We start from the raw sequence: 21,602 nt of genomic DNA on the forward strand, positions 1-21,602 counted from the left end.
TTGATATTTTTAATTTTAACAAAAAAATAAATATTCATAAATTATATTTAAGCGTGTGCTATTTATTTTATCTATTTCAATTAAGCTTTTCTTAATTTCTTTTCTTTTAAACATCAGTGAAAACAGATCAGGTTAGCAACCTGGAGTTTCATGATTACAATAAACACATAACTAATTCATGTTTTGTGAAAAGTAAAGTACTTTTAAGCGCATGATACATTAGCACCTGCTTTGATTGTCAAACCGTGAAATTACGTAAGTATAAGTATGCTTTGTTTCAAAGTGAAATGTTTACACAAAAAAATAACTAACTTATATAATGCTGTTAAAAAATACATTTGGCACCTAATAGATGTGAAAATTCCCTTTGATATAAAATGGGAAGCACTAAGATCTATGAGAAAATATAAACCTGGCGATAAATTTCGTACTCTTTGTCGATTTGAAGCTCTGGCTAATTTTAAAATTCAACGACGCCCAATCAACTTTTTTAAACCTAAAAGAAGAAATATTAACCAATTGCATACATAGAAGATGGTCAAAATTTAACCATTTTGAACCACCCCAATAAAATAATAAACATTTTCTATAATATAAATTTCACCTGTCTATTTAAATGTATGTATGTATGTATGTTTATGTATGTATGTATGTTTATGTATGTTTATGTCAGGTCATGTCATATGCTACTGGTACCATGTAACCCAGTACTACCTGCCTCATGGTCGGGTCACCGGCGACTAAACTGGTTCCCCCACCAGACTTGTTTGGTGAGGAGGGCGGCTAGTCTCCCTGAAGGATTAAAAAGAAGACCTTCCAAAGGGCGAATGAACTCTTTCTGGGTCAACGGCCAACTAGCACCGTGTATATTTGTGTATGTGTGTGTGTGTGTGTGTGTGTGTGTGTGTGTGTGTGTGTGTGTGTGTGTGTGTGTGTGTGTGTGTGTGTATTGGGGCAGAGAGGGCTCCCGTAAGCCGTGGTGAAGGCAACCTTTCTAGGAGAAGCAAATCTCTGATTTAAAAAACTATAAAGCGGAAGACCAGTACCCGCATTAAGCTGGTCTGCAGTTTAATTTGTTGCTGGCTATCTTGCTCTTGCTTGTTGCTGGATCTCAACATTTTGAACCGAGAGAGAGACTTAGCTGCCGTACAAAGCTAAGACTCGGTAACATCATATTTGTATAGATACTCCCTCAGACATTTGGGCTCATGGATTTTAAATGTCTGAGGGAGTGGCACTCGTCTGACAAGACGTTGCAATTATCATATCATCATGTATGTATGTATGTATGTATGTCTTGTGGGGTACAATCACCCCTATTTGAGAACTAAGTGGAATCAATCAGTCTTACGAATACTACTGGTTGCAGCGACTAAAAGGGGGACATTCATACCATGTTTAACCGCATGTTACAAACACGTTCCTCTCATACCACTTTAGTGGCTCCTGTATTCTTTATGATAAATACATATCATATATATATATATATATATATATATATACACACACACTTCACACTACTTGTGGTTTCTTTCATTTGTAACCCTAGCACAGGTCTATAACAAGTATAATAAACGCTATTGGTAATCGTTATACTACTTTGCATCTGTGTTTTGGATATGACATTAAACTGCATTTTGAAGTACTGTCCCAATTTGGGGTCTTCAGGGAAAATCTAATTTTTAGTTGTCATTATTCTCATGTCCACTCTGAGACAGAGCAGTACTTATCAGGGTCACATCTATGGGTTAAATAGAAACTATCTTAGGCATGACTTGAAACCGCACCCAGTGGTCTACACATACACCTATATTTTGAATAACTAATTGGATCAAATATAATTAATAAACATTCAATTATATAAAAGTTACTTTGTGTGTGTGTGTGTGTGTGTGTGTGTGTGTGTGTGTGTGTGTGTGTGCGTTCCTCTCATACCACTTTAGTGGCTCCTGTATTCTTTATGATAAATACATATTATATTTTATACACTTTACACTACTTGTGGTTTCTTTCATTTGTGACCACTAGCACGGGTCTGCAACAACTGGCTGACGAGGATGATTCAAGAACTTCCCGGATCAATCTACAACAATTGCTTACAACAACTGAATGACACTGAATGACGAATATTCGAGCAAGGACTCATTCTGAGAAACGGCCATTTCAAAACAACATTTGACGACCAAAGGGATTCAAGAAATTCGAAATAATTTTTCCTGCACTCGGGGGAAATTCGAAACTTAAAAAGTATTTATTTTTCAAAAGTTCGGTAAAGAACGGGAAACACTATTTGTCAACGTTGGGAAAAAACAACATGCGAGCGTAAAAATCCACAAACACGGGATAAAGAAGACTCCGAAAAAGGACAACAATTCTTGCTAAAAAAAGGATTTTACAACGACGTCGTCAAAAGGCCTTATCTTGTTGTTAAAAAAAAGCTACTAAAAGCGTAACTACGAGTTGAAACAGAACTCATAACACAATTGGGTGGAGAATTATTATTACTGAATTAACGAGACCAAGTTTTCAGTAAGTACAAAAAACAACAACTTTTTTCCATCTCTATAAATAAAAGTAATGTTAAAAGAAAATTTTGTTGTTCTAGAAAGCATATCCCGCTAATACGTCTTATAGTTAAAAGGGATTAGCATTTAAAAAAGAAAAGAAACTAGTAAATAATAGTATATTTTATTTTATTGACTAAAGCGAGTATTCGCACAAATTAAAAAAGACGTCGGATTTTAATCCGATTAAAATAAACTTTTCACTGGTCGACGGGACTGAACGTCGAAGAAGAAAAAAAACGATTTCGCTAAGCACAACAAATAAAGTGTTAACGAGAAACGGGCATTTTTTTCGCACAGAAATCGAAAAGGATAGCCAATGTTAGATAAATGCTATAAACTCTCTTTCACAGATGATTAACTAATTCTTTTTAAGGAAAAAAGAGGAAAAAATGTGTAGGACAAACAAGGAATTGAACCCAGTACCTACACACTACGAAAATTGGAAAATGAAAACTAAATCTACTGCTTTCGGTATAAATGCCAACGCTGAATTATTTTCTCAGGAAAAATTGCCACACGAGGAAATACATATATGAAAGAAATATTCATTAAATAACCATGTACGAATTTTGTAAAGTTTTTTTCTATAGAGTTGGTACTATAGGAAAAGTAAAACAACGAACTGTGTTGTTTCTGAAAAAAACTCATTTTGTCATATTAAGTAATTCTAAACCTTCCAACAAATGAAGGATTTGCAAAACAGATTTTGGGAAATGGTGAAATTCCAACAATTAGAACTTGAAAAAAAGGTTCCGAGAAGAACAATTGGCAATACAGAAACAAAACGAAGAGAAGCAGTTAAATTTAATGTAATACTTGGAGGAAAACAGGAAAAAGAAAAAAAGCATTGAACGAACAAATATTGGAATTGAACAAATTACATTTAGAGCAATAAAATCAGTCAGATAAAAATGGATTTGATAATGCGAGTTTTAGGGAATAAGGACAGCGGAGAAGAAACCAGCACGGCTTTTTCCCAAAATGCAATCTAGTCAGCTATTGATACATTTCACAATGCTCCTGAGGAGGACGTGACGTTTGAGGCATATTTCAGAAGATTTGAAGACCTTTTAAAGATTGATTGCAGTGCGTGGACGGATCAAAATAAGATTCGTTTATTGCTACGGAAGTTGGGTACATTCGAACATAACAAATTCGTGGACTATATTTTACCAAGAAAAACCAACGAATTGTCGTTTGACGAGGCAGTCAAACTGTTAATGGAGTTATACTGTCCAAAAAAGCCTTTTTCATAAAAGATGGAAATGCATGAATCTTACACATAAGGAGAGTCAGAACTATACGACATTTGCGTCTATAGTTAATAAGCACTGTGACGATTTCAAATTGTCGTCATTAACAGCGTACAATTTCAAGTGCTTAATATTCACATAAGGGTTGATAGCCACAAAAGACACCGATATAAGACGTCGTGCTCTAAATAAATTGGAATTAGAACTTGGTTTGACGATCAAAAACTAGCTGAGGATTGTCAGCGGTTCGTGACAATGAAACAAGATTCCTGAAGCATAGAGGAAACAGGTATCGCTCATATTAAAAAAAAAAATACGCTTCAAAAATAAAAGACACCCGCCCGCCAGAAATTACAAACCAAGAGGCAAAAAGAAGCCTTCACAAAATTATCAGGATAGACAAAATCCTAGAATCCCTTGTAGCAAATGTGGGAGGGCCGCATGGGTACAATGCATGTCATACCAAAGGAAAATAACATGTGACCTATGCAAGCGAGCAAGACACAAGGCCTCATATTGCAGAGCACAAGTAGTAAAAAAAAGAAGCTACGTAAAAACTGCAAAAATGGACCCTTCACCAACAGACAACATAAGGAAATATGTAACGGTGAGATTAAAGAAGTGAAACGGCAGCTCGATTCAGGGTCGGATTTATCAATTATAAATTTCCACACGTGGAAGAGAATAGGAAAGCCCACGATGACAAAGATGAATAAAGTCGCAAGATCGGTAACTGATGAAAAAATAAATTTGGAGGGCGAGGTAGTTATTAATATGTCAATAAAAAGAACGACAAAAAAGCTAAAGGTGTTCGTTCTCAGGAACGCAACGAAATTATTCGGCCTCGATTGGATTCAGAAATTTTAATTATGGGACTCGCCAATGAGTGATTTGTGTCACAAAGTCGAAAACCTAACGGCCGAAGTCGATAAACTCAAAAAAGATCTCAAAAAATCTTTCCCAGCTGTTTTCTCTGAAAAGCTTAGATGCTGCACAAAAATAAAGACGAGTTTCGAATTGCTGATTGAAACAAAACCAATATTCAAAAAGCCACAGAGCATACCGTTCGCTTCGAGGGAAAAAATTGAAAAATATTGGAAAGACTAGTTTAGACTGGGATTTTGACCCGTATTAACTATAGTGAGTGGGCAGCCCCATCGTATAAATTAGGGGTGGGCAAACTACGGACCAGCGGGCCTCATGCAGCCCGCCAAAGGTATTCATGCGGCCCTTCAAGTACTGAATATTGAATTGTGGTTTTCTGATAGCTGTATGGACTGCCGGACACAAGTACGGGCAGATCCTTGCAAAAAATGAAAATTTGGAGATGAAAAAATACCTTTGTTAACAATCTAACTCTCTGAAGAAAGAATAACAAATAAAGTAAAAGGAAACGAAGAAACCTTACAAATTACACATTAAAAAATGACTGTTTTATGGGGACTGGTAAGTTTACACTTGGTTCCCAGCTAGACTGCCAGGCGTAGCTTTATCGGATCCTTTTTGATTTGCCGTGACCAAAACATTTGCTTGGCCGAAAACAGGCAATAAATTATTTTGATATACTAAAAATATTGTGGGCACCACAAAATCTGGCGCTTGTAGTCTGGAGTACAGCCGACCGACCGGTCAAGTCTTAGGGAACTCTCTCTCCCATCTCCGTTACTCCTAAAAGACACTAAAATTTTCATATGATATTTAGAATTTCAAAAGGAAGGACATCTTATAAATTCATTGCCAAGCATTTTCGTAAGTAAAAATATTGACTAATTATTTTGTTTACATCTGTAATTATGCTAATTTGTTACAAAAATTTAGTAAATTTAAATTCCCACTATGTAATTTCGTAAGTCAAACTTTTTAGAATATCAATAAGAAGGTTTTATGCAAATTCAAGCAAAATATTTAAAAAAAATGTAATCAATATTGACACGTTTTGTCAAATATTTACTTGTTCAAAATATCTTGATTCAAATAATATCTAAAATTTGTAATTTTACAGACAGAAATTTGTTATGTTTAACTCCTTTTCCCAAACTTACCGTGTCAAAGAGAGAGTCGGGCGCCATGTTTAATTTTCCAATACATCAGTAAACACTATGTTTTTCATGCTGAATAAACATGTTACATTAAATAAAAACACTAAAAAACATATCCAGTTCGGTAGACAAGTAACTTATCTTGCCTTTGATGACATTTATTTGTTATATATTTGTTTTTTTGACAACTTTTTGGAATCTATGTGTACAGTAATAAAAACCCCAAAAATGTTCGTTTCCTATATATATAATTTGTTGTTTATAATTCTTGTTTCTGAAAATAAAATCACAATAGTTGTTCCTATTTACAATGCCCTCCCCACATTTCGGGACAGAGTTAGACACCAGGGCCATTTTTTAACGTGGAGAAAAGGAACAAAAATAAAAATTGTCTCAGTCGTGAAGGATTTCTCCTCCACTGACAGAGAACAAGAAATTGAAGTCCAGCATCTGAAAAACAGATACTACACTGTGATCTTGTCCCGAAGGCCAAGTAAAAACATTGTTTTTTTGTTTTTTTTAGTTATCTGTGAATAAATTCAAACATTGATTGATATTCATTTTCTTATTTTCGTACGATTTCTTGGTCACGTGTTCAATTAGAAAATTATTTTTAGCCCTGGAACGAAATTAGAAGTTCCGTAGGCACCTCCAAAATTCACCACAGAATCACCCCCCCCTATATGTAACACGATGTAACTTTATTATAAATTAATATAATAAATATAACTTTTGTATCATTTAAAAGAAGGGCAAAATAAACTAGTAATAATTAAAAAAAAATTGTTTCATCGTACGAAAATAATGAAATTGCGAGACGAAAATCGTGTTTACATAATTGGCGCTTTAAAATAACGTTCCCATGTAAGCATTGAAAACATATCCGTTTAACAAATCTAGCAAAAATCCGTCAAACAAATCTAGCAAAAATCAACTAATGGTCAGATTTTCGTAAAATTTTCGATGCTTATCCATTTTTGAATTGACAAAAACTTTGAAATTACAGAAGAATTGCTATCCATGGAGTCTCTCAAAAACACAGCCACTGAAAACGATTTATACAACAGTATCATTAGCAGTCTAATCAGGTCTAGGTTAAGCCTGGATAAACTGGCAAGTATTACAACTGATGGCGCTCCTTCACTCAGAGGCAAACACTGTGTCCTTGTGACCTTGATGAATAAAAAAATCAAAGAAGATTTTCCATCGTACAGTGTGTGGTCTTTTTACTGCATCATACATTAAGAAAGCCTCTGTAAATCATCTTTGAAACTCAGACATGTTATGGATCCAGTAGTGTGTGCAGTGAACTTAAGAGCATGGGGACTGAAACACAGGCAATTCCAATGCTTCTTGGAAGATATCGAGGCAGATTTTATTGATGTGCTGTATCACACAAATATCCGATGGTTAAGTGTGGGGAAAGTATTGAAGAGAATATGGGACGTTAAAGCAGAGGTTGTCATGTTTTTAAATATGAAAGAAATTCCTTGTGACTTTTTAAAAGAAATAGAGTGTGACGAATGGGTTTGTGATTTTGCATTTGCTGTAGACATATTGTAAAAGCTGAGTGAGTTAAATACAAACTACAACGCAAAAGTGTATTTGCTCATGAATTGTATGTTGAAGTGAAAGCGTTTCAATTGAAACTTAAACTTTTTGCCAAGCAGCTTAAAGAGCAAAACGTTGTTCATTTTCTTCTGTTGAAAACACGAGCTGTTACACAAGCATTATCAGACAAATACAGTTCCCACTTGATGGCTCTAAAAAAGGAATTTATCAGCAGATTTGCTGATTTCAAGGCAATTGAAGGACAGTTTGATTTGCTCAGCTCACCTTTTGCATGTGACGTTGAAACAGCTGCGGAAGAACTACAGGTAGATCTTATGATTTGCAAGCCGACAGCTCTTTAAAAAGGATTTTTGAAAATTAACCACTCGTCGAATTTTATGCATCTCTGCACACAGAAAAGTTTTAAAATATGAAAAATTTTCCAAGGAAGATCTTTGTGTTATTTGCTTCAACTTACATATGTGAGCAGACTTTTTTCCATATTGAAAATTAACAAATCAAAGAACAGATCACTTCTCACAGATTTAAATCTTCAGTCAGTGTTAAGAATCAGTACAAGCAACTTGACACCTAATTTCAACAAACTGGTAAATGATTGCCGTCAGTTGCACCATTCTCACTGAGTCATTTTGATCCTTCTGTTGCTCAGTTGCTGAGCTATTATGTTTTTCAAATAAATATATTTCTTATGAAGTTACTGTTTTATAATATCAATAGAAATATGTTTTCCTCTTAAAACTGAGTTACTTTATTTTTAAATAAATGTGCTTCATGTGACGGTTCTTTTTTAATATATAAATTCATTTTTGTCCTTTGAGTTACTTTATATGTGTATCTTTTAAAGATTTTATTCTAAAATATTAATTGATAAGACATTTTTTAAATCTCTTTAAACAGAGTTACTTAAGAATTGCTTTTATTCTTCAAACAAGGTTATTTGTTTTTCAAATGTGTTTCATATGAAGCTCATACTTAAAAATACATATTAATAAAATTGTTTTCTTTTAAAGTTTAAAGTTACTGTATCTTTCAAATAAATGTGTTTTATGGGAATCTTTTATAGTACTTTAAAATGCTAATAAATTAAAATTAATTATATTTTTTCTCTGAAATCCTTTTATTTTGTCTTTTTTAAATATCAATTATATTGGAAAATATACTATGCGGCCCAGTAAAATTTAGAATTTTTTAATGCGGCCCTTGCACTGAAAAGTTTGCCCACCCCTGGTATAAATGAAAAAGAACTAAAGAGATTAGGGTATGCGCGGATTTCTCTACCGGATTGAATCCGGCGCTCAAGGACCATCATTATTCGCTACCAAACCCAGACGAAGCATTCGCTACATCAAATGGCGGAAATGTTTTTTTCCAAAATAGACTTAAACGAGGTGTACCTATAAATATCAGTAGAGGAAGATAGCTCGAAGCTTTTGTGTATCTCAACGCACAAAGGACTTTATAAATTCAATAGATTAGCATTTGGTATAAAAGTAGCACCTGCAATTTTCCAACAGGTAATCGATACTTTGCTAAGCGGTTTGGACTTCACAATAGGCTATCTGAACGATATTCTTATGCGTAATCAAAATGTTGAACAACATAGAGATCATGTATTTCAAGTGTTTGACAGAATAAAAGAATACGGCTTCACATTGAAGGGAGCAAAATGCGATTTATTTTTGGAACGAATTAAATACCTGGGTCATATAATAGATAAGGACAGGGGAAACCCGATCCGGACAGGTTCACAGCTATAAAAGACATGACAGAACCTCATAATGTAACTACATTACAGAGTTTTTTAGGGCTCGCGAACTATTATCAAACGTTCATTAAGAACATGCATGAATTGCGTGCGCCATTGAGTGTACTATTAAAAAAGGACAAAAAAATGGGATTGAATGCCTGAGTGCCAGGCATCTTTTAAGAAATTAAAAGATGTATTAACGTCAGATTTATCCCTGACTCATTTCAATCCGAAACAAGAGATTATTGTCGCAACAGACGCAAGTTCTTATGGGATCGGGGTGTGCATGCTATACAAGATGGGTCCACGAAGCCGATCACCCATGCGTCGAGAGCTTTAATGCCTGCCAGGAAGAATTACTCCCAAATCGTAAAAGGAAGCACTGGGATCATATTCGGGGTTACAAATTCCACCGATGTTTACACAGTCGTAAAATTAAATTACAAACTGACCATAAGCCGCTTATAACCATCTTTGGCTCTAAAAAAAAAGGTCTACAAACTTACACAGCCAATAGACTGCAGAGATAGGGGACCATTCTACTGAATTACAACTTCAGTATGGAATTTCTTACATCTGGGAAGTTAAGTCACGCAGACGGATTGTCACGATTAATCCCGAAACCAAGGGAGTCGCTGGAAGACACAGTAATAGCGTCACTACAAAGTGAAAAGGACTATACACAAATACTATGTAATACGATCAAGGAACTACCAGTCACTTTGGAAGATATAATAATGGAGGCTGAAGAAGATAGTTTCATCAAAGAAATGAAACAAGAAATTAAATCGGATGAATCGGCGACGAAAGCTTATTCTATGTGAAATGAGGTACTGTTGTACCGAGAAAGAGTAGTGATCCCAGCTACACTTCAAAACAAAATTCTAAAGGGTTTCCATACGGGGCACCCTGGGGCTACACGAATGAGGTCCTACGTTTATTGGAAGAGTATGGGCACGGATATAGAAGGCACGGTAAAGTTGTGTAATAGATGCGCATTAGCTGCAAAAGCGCCCCCAATACAATTTAGCTCGTGGCCTAAAGCGGACTACCCATGGCAAAGAATACACGTAGATTTCGCAGGTCCACTGGATGGAAACTATTATTTAATAGTGGGAGACAGTTTTTCAAAATGGCCTGAGGTATGTCGATATAAACGTCCAACGACGGATTTTACAATCAGTGCTCTTCGCGCATTGTACGCTAGATTTGGTGTGGTTGATTGCCTAGTGCAAGACAATGGCACACAATTCACTTCAGCAGATTTTAAAAGCTTCTACGAGGATTTCCAGGTTAACCACATAACGACGCCAAACCATCATCCTCGATCGAACGGTCAGGCAGAGAGTTTTGTAGACAGGCTGAAAAGAGCCCTGAGCAGGCTAAAGGAACGCCCTCTGAAAAATTTGGTGTCTTCTCGCCCACCACATTTCCATTTATGCTGATGAGGAGACGATATCCAGAAATATTTTGCTTATTTCTCGATGGTTTCATTTGTAAATATCGAATGAATAAAAGGAATATCGTTTCCGAAACGATCGTACATATGATTTTGTTATGTTTCCTTCTATGAAAACTTCACAATTATTAATCTCTCACCCTTTATATATATATATTATATATATATATATATATATATATATATATGTGTGTGTGTGTGTGTATGTGTGTGTGTGTGTGCGTGCGGAAATACGTTTTCTTCAATTATATTTCACTTTTTATTTATAATAATCCTTAGCTTATGAAGCTCAATGTAATAAGAGCGCATGTAAAAAATAAATGACAAAAGTTTATATTCCAAATTTCATTATGTTAACCATCTACCCATTTATTCTTTTAAGTACGTTGACATTCACAATTCTTGACAGCACCTGCTTCGTAGCGCAAAACCATTCATTTAATTATTATGTCTGTCGATTGATATATATTGTGCCTTTAACTCACCAGAAGAAACAGCACCTATCAATCCACTAAAAGAAAAGAAATTGCATGATTACAAAATCCGAAAATTGGGAGAGAAGTTGCAATTACCTTTTAGGTTTTCTTTTATTATGCTATTTTGAATTTTCCATTTTGTTCAGTTAAACTCTACATCTTCCAAAACTAAAAGTTATAGAGCGGCGTTAGGCGCCTCAAATGATTGTTTTTTTTTTACGGACCGTTCTTTTATGGTCTTTAGCTGGTTAAAATAAGTTTTTAATGGGTCAAAATCGTTTTACATTTTGTACATTCATCTTAGTTTATATTTAATCAGTTCATATACGTTAGTACAGTGGTAACGTCACCAGCTTTGAATGCTAAAGTTTTGCTTTCGGTTTCAATTCCAACTGATGGCACCCAAAATACTTTTTTTTTTTTACTTTTGAAATCACGACCGACTCTATAATAATATATACGAAACCTACACAAATATCATATTTAAGCGTATTTTACGACTGGGCAAAGTCCCCCACTAGTGTATATATATATATATATATATATATATATATATATATATATATATATATATATATACTCCAAACCCGGGATTCAAAACGCGAGCCTCTTGCATGCGAGGCAAGCACTCTGCCAACGGAGCAAGCGCCCCGTATACAAGAGAGTCAATTAACTAACACAGATCAAGCAAACCGCTGCTCGGGTTTCGAATCCCGGGTTCGGATTTGGACTTCCGGTTTGTTAACTGTCGTTGTTCTTGTGAGCTGCGGCGTTGTGTGGCTGTGGAAATAATTATATAATCTCTCACATTCTGAAAATTACATAACTTATATATATATATATATATATATATATATATATATATATAACTACTTCATTTACTCACATAAATTAATATACGAAAGTATAGATTTATGCGCAAACTTTAAGTATTTACTTCAAAAGTGCTCAATACGTAGGTAGAGCTAGTTAGTAATTTATAAAATATATATGGCGATTAAGCTACACTGAATATTCTGCGTTTCATCCACTATAGGATTCGTCAGGCTTATGCGCGAATTCTGTGGTTGTTTCTCGTTTTTATATATGTTGAGGATTTTAGTTAGCCAATCAGCTTTCTAGTATCCACCGCGCCCCTTCCTATCAGACAATGGGCGTGCATTTTATCGAACAAAGGATCTGTTTTAGAACTAGTTTAGTGGCTTAAGGTAGACGATTTTCCTCCTTTCTTTCTTTTTTTATATGTATAAATATACATATGTGTGCACACATGCATGCACACATACATACATATATATACACATATATGTGTGATCGTTTATGTATATTCATGTTTATTTAATTTAGTTATTTGTTTGTTTTCTATTGTTTTTTCTTTAGTTTTAAAGCTATTTTGTATCGCTATCCTAGAGTAAGTTTTATTCCTGTACTTTAAAGAACCCCAAAATCTATTAAACTGTAGACAAGAAATAGCAAACAACTGTGTTCACAAAATAAAACTTACTCTAGGATAGGGATACAAAATAGCTTTAAAACTAACAAAAACAATAGAAAACAAACAAATAAACAAATTAAATAAACATGAATATACATAAACGATCACACATATATGTATATATATATGTATGTGTGCATGTATGTGTGTACACATATGTATATTTATATATATAAAAAAAGAAAGGAGGAAAATCGTCTACCTTAAACCACTAACCTAGTTCTAAAACATCCTTTGTTCGATAAAATGCATGCCCATTGGCTGATAGGAAGGGGCGCGGTGGATACTAGAAAGCTGATTGGCTAACTGAAATCCTCAACATATATAAAAACGAGAAACAACCACAGAATTCGCGCATAAGCCTGACGAATCCTATAGTAGATGAAACGCAGAATATTCAGTGTAGCTTATTCGCCATATATATTTTATAAATTACTATATATATATATATATATATATATATATATATATATATATATATATAATGTATGTCGAGGTGGCAAAATGCTATGAGTTTATCAGAGTACATTCTATTAAAGTACTTATACTCGTAAAACGGACACATGAATGTTACATTGCGACGTTTAGGCAGAAGTTGGAACTTGGTCGATAGTTCGGAACCTATAAGATTAGAGACTGTTTTTGTACCCTAAGAGTGAGAGACTAGTGGTAGATTCACCAGTCCAGATGCGGCAATAATACTTCACGCATGGGCGAATCGTGGCTTTGTAAAGACATAGGATGCTCTCTGGTGTGAGTAATTTTCTAGCACGGTACAGGGAGCCCACCTTCTTTGCAGCAACCTTCGTGATGTCCCCAGTGTATTTGTTCCAATTCATATTACCTATGAATATTAAGCCGAGGATTTTGTAAAAATAGGCTATCATACAAGATGTTATTAGTCATGACAATCGGTACGTAAGAAGTTTTTTGTAGTTGTTAAAGGAAAGCAGTTTAGTCTTAGTAGCATTAAATGTTACCATCTATTTTCGGACTCGTTTTACGGACTGAAAGTTGTTGTCTAAGTTCTCGGCCATTGTTTTGCATATATGTATATTCGTTTTCCCGTCATGTCTATTATAGAGTGTGGTGATATCAGTAAATATATCCATCTCAGACATAATTTTAATTATAGAGGATATTTATGAACATCAAGAATAATAAAGGTTGAAGGGGTACACCTATTTTAATATCATGTTGTTTCGACGTGCAACCATCGAGGACAAGCCGGATTGCTCTGTCTATGAAAGATCTGATTATATCGAGTATTCTTCCAGAAATACCACAGGATTTCATTTTCATGAGAAACCCTCCATGTTATACTTGGTTCAAAGGCTCCAGGGCTACAACTCTATCTCCACCTGCTTTATCTAGTGCATAATATATGCGTTGAAAGATGACAGTTAAAACATCCGCAGTAGAACTTGCTTGCCTAATTACATACTGTGGTCAGAAAAAAGGTTTTGTATTAATAAGATGATGGACTATTGCTTGATTAATTAAAGACTCAAAGATTTGAGCGAAGAAGATAATTGAGTGGGGGGGGTCATTTTTTTTTTCGTCATAATTTTGGAATGCCGGTACAACGAAAGCAAATTTCCATCTATCAAGACTCCGCTAGATATTTGTTGAAGAGTTTGAAAAAGTCAGAGGCCGGCTCAGCGGAGCATTTTTGAATTAGCTTAATTGGCTTTTTACCGCAACGGGATATTTGGGAGAGAGTGGTTTAAGTGGTCTAAGGTGAAGACGGAGATGAAGCAGGTCAGACTTCTCGATTGTCATGCAAGCGACCTTATGTCGTTGCATAGGGTTGGGGTTAGTGAAAAGCTGTTGATTCTCCTTTATTCACAACATTATCACTAATTTTTCAAAAATCATAGGTTTTCACCGACTAAATACGTTTCCTGGTCACTTCAGTATGCCTTCTTTTGGCTGTGGTTATTTAATTCTTACAACTATTTCTATCTTCTATAAACGTTTGTCTACTTGTACTTGACTTGTGACCGACGAATCGGCGAAATGCATGTTGTCTGTGCAATGGCTGCTGCACAAGTTAAAGTGAACCGTCATAAAATAACCCCTAGCACAATTCGAAAAGACAAGAAAAGAAATGACCGGGCATAACAACAAGACCATATCTATCTAGCTTTCCTCCTATCTATCTATATATCTATATATCTATCTATCTATCTATCTATATATATATATATATATATATATATATATATATATATATATATATATATATTATGCAATAAAATTTAATAATCACACAACAAAACATACAATGAAATGTCTCAACGGGTCAAAAAGAAAGAAATGAGGCGAATGAAGAGTCAGCAAATCAAACAATTCTTTCTTTTTTTTCTTTCTTTTTTTTTTTTTCTCTATAGAATAATATTTGGTTGTCCCAAAACAAATGTCTGAGGAATGTAGTTCAGCTGTTCATTGGGAGTGGGTAGGGCTCGAGAGGAAAGGAGAATCACAGAATACTTAACTGTCGGAAAAGGTATAATCTAAACAGAATGAAAATTCCAACAGGAATAAAATATTCAGGAGTAGTAATCGGCCAATTTCAAGCTTCCGGAATTTTAATAGTTCTTTGGGGTTCGCGGTAATACGTTCATTCATCAATTTGCAGCTTTAGGGGTTTCTGCCCTTTCTTACTATGTTCGGAAATATATAGGCGTGTTTGCCCTTTCTTCGGCGCAGTTATATCCATTGAGTTGATTTGAGCGCGTGGCGAATTTAGCAATTTCTCCGCCACGGATTCTGCTCGTTCGCGTTTGCATTCAACGGCATTTGAATTCAGAATGCTCTTTTTTTGTATTTTCTGATCCATGCGGTCTGTTTTCGCGCCAATTCTATTTCAAATTACTTGATCTCTGTTTCTTTACTTTTAGGAAGGAGAACGGATGTGGGGGGATATTAGGATAAAGATATGTGTGATGTGACAAGGATGTCGGATGGGGCTATTCGTCTGCCTCGCTTCCGCTAGTACTTTAAAGCGTGGGCGTTTATGAATGACCGTCGCTTTTCATCGATCGAATAAAAATTTAATCAAGGAGGATTGAATCCTTGTTATCACGCATTTTATCTAACTCTCATACCGGTGTCAACACTTAATCAGGTTCGTGCGTAACACCTTCATTCATAACATTTTTTTTTACTTCTGTTTCGAATTAGTACGCTCCTCCACCATGCAATCTCCTTCCAGGTTGCATTTCTTCAATATTAAATTCCAATTCTGAAGCATCGCCTGCTTTCTTTCTTCAGCGCTTCAAGTTTCTCATTCGACTTGCTAAAAACTACAGGATTTCTCCATTTGACTGGGATATTCATCGCTTGCCCTTTGCCTCCTGCTCCCATGTCTTTCATATCGGCTTTATTTGTTTTTCCCAGTAATAATACAGGTATGGATGTTATCTTTGTCCGATATTCGTGATCCACGTGGGCTTCTTGACTTGTCAATTTCATCGACTACTTCATAAGGGCCTTCAATGCGCGAATCCTTCACTGGTGTCCGTAAGGTGATTCCCAGTTCACCTCGTGGCATTTTCTCTCTCAGTAATAGAAATAAGGACTACTCCGTGTCCTTTAACATAGTCTTTTTCCTACTTTGGACAAAATCTTTTCAGATGAATTCTTGGTAGATATCATTCCTCCGAATGGTATATATATATATATATATATATATATATATATATATATATATATATATATATATATATATATATATATATATACCATTCGGAGGAATGATATCTACCAAGAATTCATCTGAAAAGATTTTGTCCAAAGTAGGAAAAAGACTATGTTAAAGGATATATATATATATATATATATATATAGAGAGAGAGAGAGAGAGAGAGAGAGAGAGAGAGAGAAAGAAAGAAAGAAAGAAAGAGAGTGAAAGAGATAGATAGATAGATAGATAGATAGATAGATAGATAGATAGATAGATATAATTATTTACTATAATAATTATTAAATACCTACAGACACTAATGTTTCACCCTTTCGGAAATCATCAACGCAGGGTCTCACGATTAATACCAGTCGAAAGATTGGAACCCGGCGACAGAAGCAATCACTGGCTTCATTAGCAAGGACCCAATCCATTCGGTTACCATTAACCGCGAGAAATACTGTTGAATTTTAAACATTTATTTTTTAAATGCTTTTTGACGTCTGGCAGAGTGATCTAATCATTATTTCATGATCTGCGTATAAGAGATAAATTGACCGACTTTAATTCAACTGAAAGTGCTCAATAATAAAAAACGAGTTTCTTAAAGGGGCTGACATAATTATTTACTAGAATAAATATTATATACTTACAGACACTAGTGTTTCATACGAAGTATTTAAAAACTATACATTACATATTACCGAGACCTACACATATATTCAGCGTCCGTCAGAACAAAATAAAATACTGCCGATGTATTTTCTTCCGTTCCGACAAACGCTGAAGATTTGTATTGAGATAATTCAGCCAAAAAGGGATGGCCCATCATAATGAAACCATAGGTAGGTCTCAGGAATATGTAATGTATAGTTTGTAAATAATTCGTATTAAGCTCTCGCATTCGTGATCGAGCACTATTAACTTCTTTTCACTCATCCTTACACCTATGTTTGTGTGCGTGTACATAGTACATTCCTCAAGGCCCATAAGCCACATGAGGATAAGGGTTAATGTTTTTTGCAAAATACTGGAACAACATGAGGATATTTGAGACTACTCAGAAATTATATTCTTTAAGAGGACGGCTCAATGAAAATTTGTTAGCATTGGACTTGAAAACGATAGCCGGTTGAAAAGCAAATCCGTGATATAGTTTTCCACTGACGCATAGTTCCTTGAAAGAAACTTTGCTCATGAAAGTTCAGTTTAGTTTTAAGTGCACAGAGTTAAAAACAAAATATTTCAATTGCTATAGCTAGAGGAGTCTTTGTTGTAAATGTTCTACAAGAGGAGGAAACCATAGATTGGAGCCCAGTCGAGCACCTACCATGAAAAAATATCGATAGAGCAAAGTAAGACTAGTGTTGTATCCTCTGTGAGAAAGAAATTGTAGGAAAACGATGACAACCCCAACTAAGTTTCAAAATCAGTTCGGTATTCTTTCAAGAGTGTATCACAACTCATCAGTGTGGCTAAACAAGCACGTTTCCTAGTCGAGGATTGAACCCACAACCATCGCATTGATAGTCATCAGTTTCGCCCATCGACCCACGGGAGCGGCGTTCGTAAAGGACCTCAACAAATGTCCAATTTAAATAAACATTCGTCCACTACTTGTTTTTATTTACAAAAAAAAAACCCAGCGATCCTCGATTATATATATATATATATATATATATATATATATATATATATATATATATATATATATATATATATATATGATGAAAATAATGGAAATAGTATTCCGACAAAATAGAGAAAATAAAAAGGAGCAAACCGTATTATGTGTTCATCAACGTTTCGTCTTTATTTCATCCAGAGGAAGTCTCGAAATAAAGACGAAACGTTGATGAACACATAATACGGTTTGTTTGTTTTTTTATTATATATATATATATATATATATATATATATATATATATATATGTAAGGATCGAAAATAGAATTATATATATATAAATAAATAAATAAATAAATATATATATATATATATATATATATATATATATATATATATATATATATATATATATATATATAAATAATCTGGTCAGTACTGGATGGGTGACCATTTGTGACTTCCAGGTGCTGTATGTGCTCTCTGCTTATCTCGGCATTGTTTCCAGTCGTCCTGGACTTCTCTTTTCCACTGGACCCAAGCAGTGCCGATTCAGGAGAAGTGTGGTTAGGGAGTGCACAACCTTTGCTGCACAATTACACGCGCAGCTGCCCCTACAGGGGGTATCCTTTGTCTTTCGAGATTGAACGAAGGCATATATATATATATATATATATATATATATATATATATATATATATATATATATATAACCGTTTTATCTGCTTAGTTACACATGTTTCGGTTACCGAATCGTATCAACGATCCAGTAACTTCGTCAGACTTTAACAGAAATGATTATTATGATTGGAAAAACGATATTAGAAGAAGCCAAAAAAGGGGGGGGGGTCAATTCTAATTCGACAACATTTAAGTTTTAAGATTTAATTGACATTGGAAGGTGGTAAGGGGTGAGGTGAAGTTTAAAATATTCAACCAGACACGGATAGGACCAGACGGAGGGGGAGAGAGAGAAGAAGGCGGAAAAGAAGGGAAAGGTGTAAGATGCGTTAGAGTTTGAAGGCGGGGGGTATAGGGAAAGAAAGAGAGAGATAGGAACTAAAGAAAAAACGAAGAAGAAAATATTAACAACGCCCCCACCTATTGTTACGAACGAACTTCTAAATAATAATTTTACAATTTAGAAAACCATTTTCGTTAACTATTATGTTCCTTCCTTCTATGAATGCTTAAATTTTATTTTAATTATATAAATTTGGTGGGTTATTAAATTGATTTACTTTGCTGTAAAAAAAAAACACAAGATGCAAATAATAACAACTACCGAGACCTGTGGAAATTCCACAGGGGACTCATTCATCTTTCTTTCTCTATTCTATCTTCTTCTATCTTCTTCTATCTATATCTTCTATCTTCTATCTATCTATATATATATATATATATATATATATATATATATATATATATATATATATATATATATATATATATAAAATGAACTCATTTTTTCCCGTCTGATTTTGACATTAATAGGATTAAAAATCAAGATATTTCATGCAAATATAATATGCACAAACGGCAGAACAATATCTGAGGTGTGTTATAGGCTTATTATTTCTCAAATTCCTCGATAATCTTAGATTTCTATACTTTTTCTGCTGAGAAGTCACGGCCAAAATCGGTTAAGATCAATGGAAGTGGTAAAATATTTTCTCTCTAATAAATTCCTCCTCCCCCTGCCACCACTTAACACCGTTTGGGGATCGTTCACAAGGAACAGTTGAGAAGAGAACACCGGTTTGGCTTCGTAGTTCTTTCATGTGAAGTTATTTAAAATCACTAAACTAAGCTGCAGTGCTCTGTGGCGTAGTGGTTAGCGTGCTGGACAATTCACATTATATTTTCACGTTCGCGCCGACCTACCGTAGTCGTTTTTTTTTTGTTTTTTTTCCTAAACAACTGGAATGGACTTTTCTTGGTGGCCGAACTGTTAACGTTGCAGATGTTTGTTTTTTTTTCACACTTTATTTTCCTACTTTTACTCATGACTCCGGGTTTGATCCTTCCTACTTACCTACCATAACATTTTTTTAAACTCCCCCCGTCCCGGAAACAAACACTCGGGCAACGCCGGGTACCCCCGCTAGTATGTAATATATTTATGTTGGTATTCATGGCGTAAATTGAGATGCTTTGATATTATTGTAACTCTTGTTAAAACTGCAAAAGTATTTATCTTAGCTAGCAAGGACGCCCGGCTTATCCAGGTCGTAAAGTACGCTTAAATATTATATTTTAATTCTTGCAGGTTTCCTATTTATTATTATTATAGAGTTAATATTCTATCGATTTGTATATATTATAAAGTTGCAATTTCAAAAATAAAAAAAATATCCATATGACTTTGGTTTATCGGCTTGAGTTCTTTCAGCTATAATCGAAACCGAAACCAAAATCTATGAAGTATTCTTGATAAAATTATTTATAAAAAAAAATAGATGACTTATGTGCCATCAGCTATAATTTAAACCGAAACCGAAACCAAAACTTATGAAGAATTTTTGTAATCGTGGCACAGAAAATAAATAACACTCACGCTATCGTATTAATATTGAATATTGTTAAAAGTCATAAAAACCAAGCTTCTTTCCTATTACTAACCCTAAGTACGGGTGGCAATACGAACAATATAGTAATTACATGTGATTTTATGATTTTGCTGATCGGCCTTGGAATTAGTGGTAAAAATTAATTGCTTCAATATATATATATATATATATATATATATATATATATATATATATATATATATATATATATATATATATATATATATTTATACATACATATACATAAATTCAATTGGCACTATACTTTATATATCATTCAAACACTATATATGAATATATGGTTAAGTTGCAGTTTTAGTCATTAGGACTGCTTTAAAGCTTCACCGATCACTTTTTTTTTTTTTACTTAATTTCAAACAATTATTATAGTTTATAAATCACTTTCTCAGCTATGTTTTGAAAAAAAAAATTAATTTTCGTTCAGTAAAACAAAAGTTATGAATTTTTTGGTGTTCAAAATCGTAAAAATATGTAAGGAGGAGAGCGACGTTTTTATGACTAGTTTCCATAGCAACCTAGTCGCTCCCATGACTACTGTTGCTACTAATTCATTGCTGTCTCGAAAGAAGAAGTAACAAGTGAAACAGAGAGAATGAAAACGTGAAAAGGCGATACATCGGGGTTTTATTTGAAAGCAGACGAGTGCCGCACATTTTTATTACATATGTGTTTATGGGGACAAAAAATAATACTGAAATTAAAAGAACAAGTCAATTTATTGGAAGCCTGGAAAATCATGGATTACAATAGACAAATGCGGGCATGAAAAGTAATATGGTTAAGCTTAAATATGGAAAAGTAAAGGACTAGTTGTTAAAACTGAAAAAGAAAGGACAAGATATTCTAGTAAAAAAAAAAAAAATTTATAACTTAAAATATTGCAGCATTAAGAATTTTTTAAATTCAATTTATAACATTATATAATCAATTCTTAATGCTGCAATATTTAAAGTTTTAAATTTATTATATTTTTACTAGAATATCTTGACCTTTTCTTTTCCAGTTTTAACAACTAGTTCTTTACTTTTCCATGTTTAAGCTTTACCATATTACTTTTCATGCTCGTATTTTCTATTGTAGTATATATATAT

The sequence above is a fragment of the Euprymna scolopes genome, chromosome 7, assembly GCF_053919585.1.
Source record: "Euprymna scolopes isolate OS-2025 chromosome 7, ASM5391958v1, whole genome shotgun sequence".
In the NCBI taxonomy this organism is placed as follows: domain Eukaryota; kingdom Metazoa; phylum Mollusca; class Cephalopoda; order Sepiida; family Sepiolidae; genus Euprymna; species Euprymna scolopes.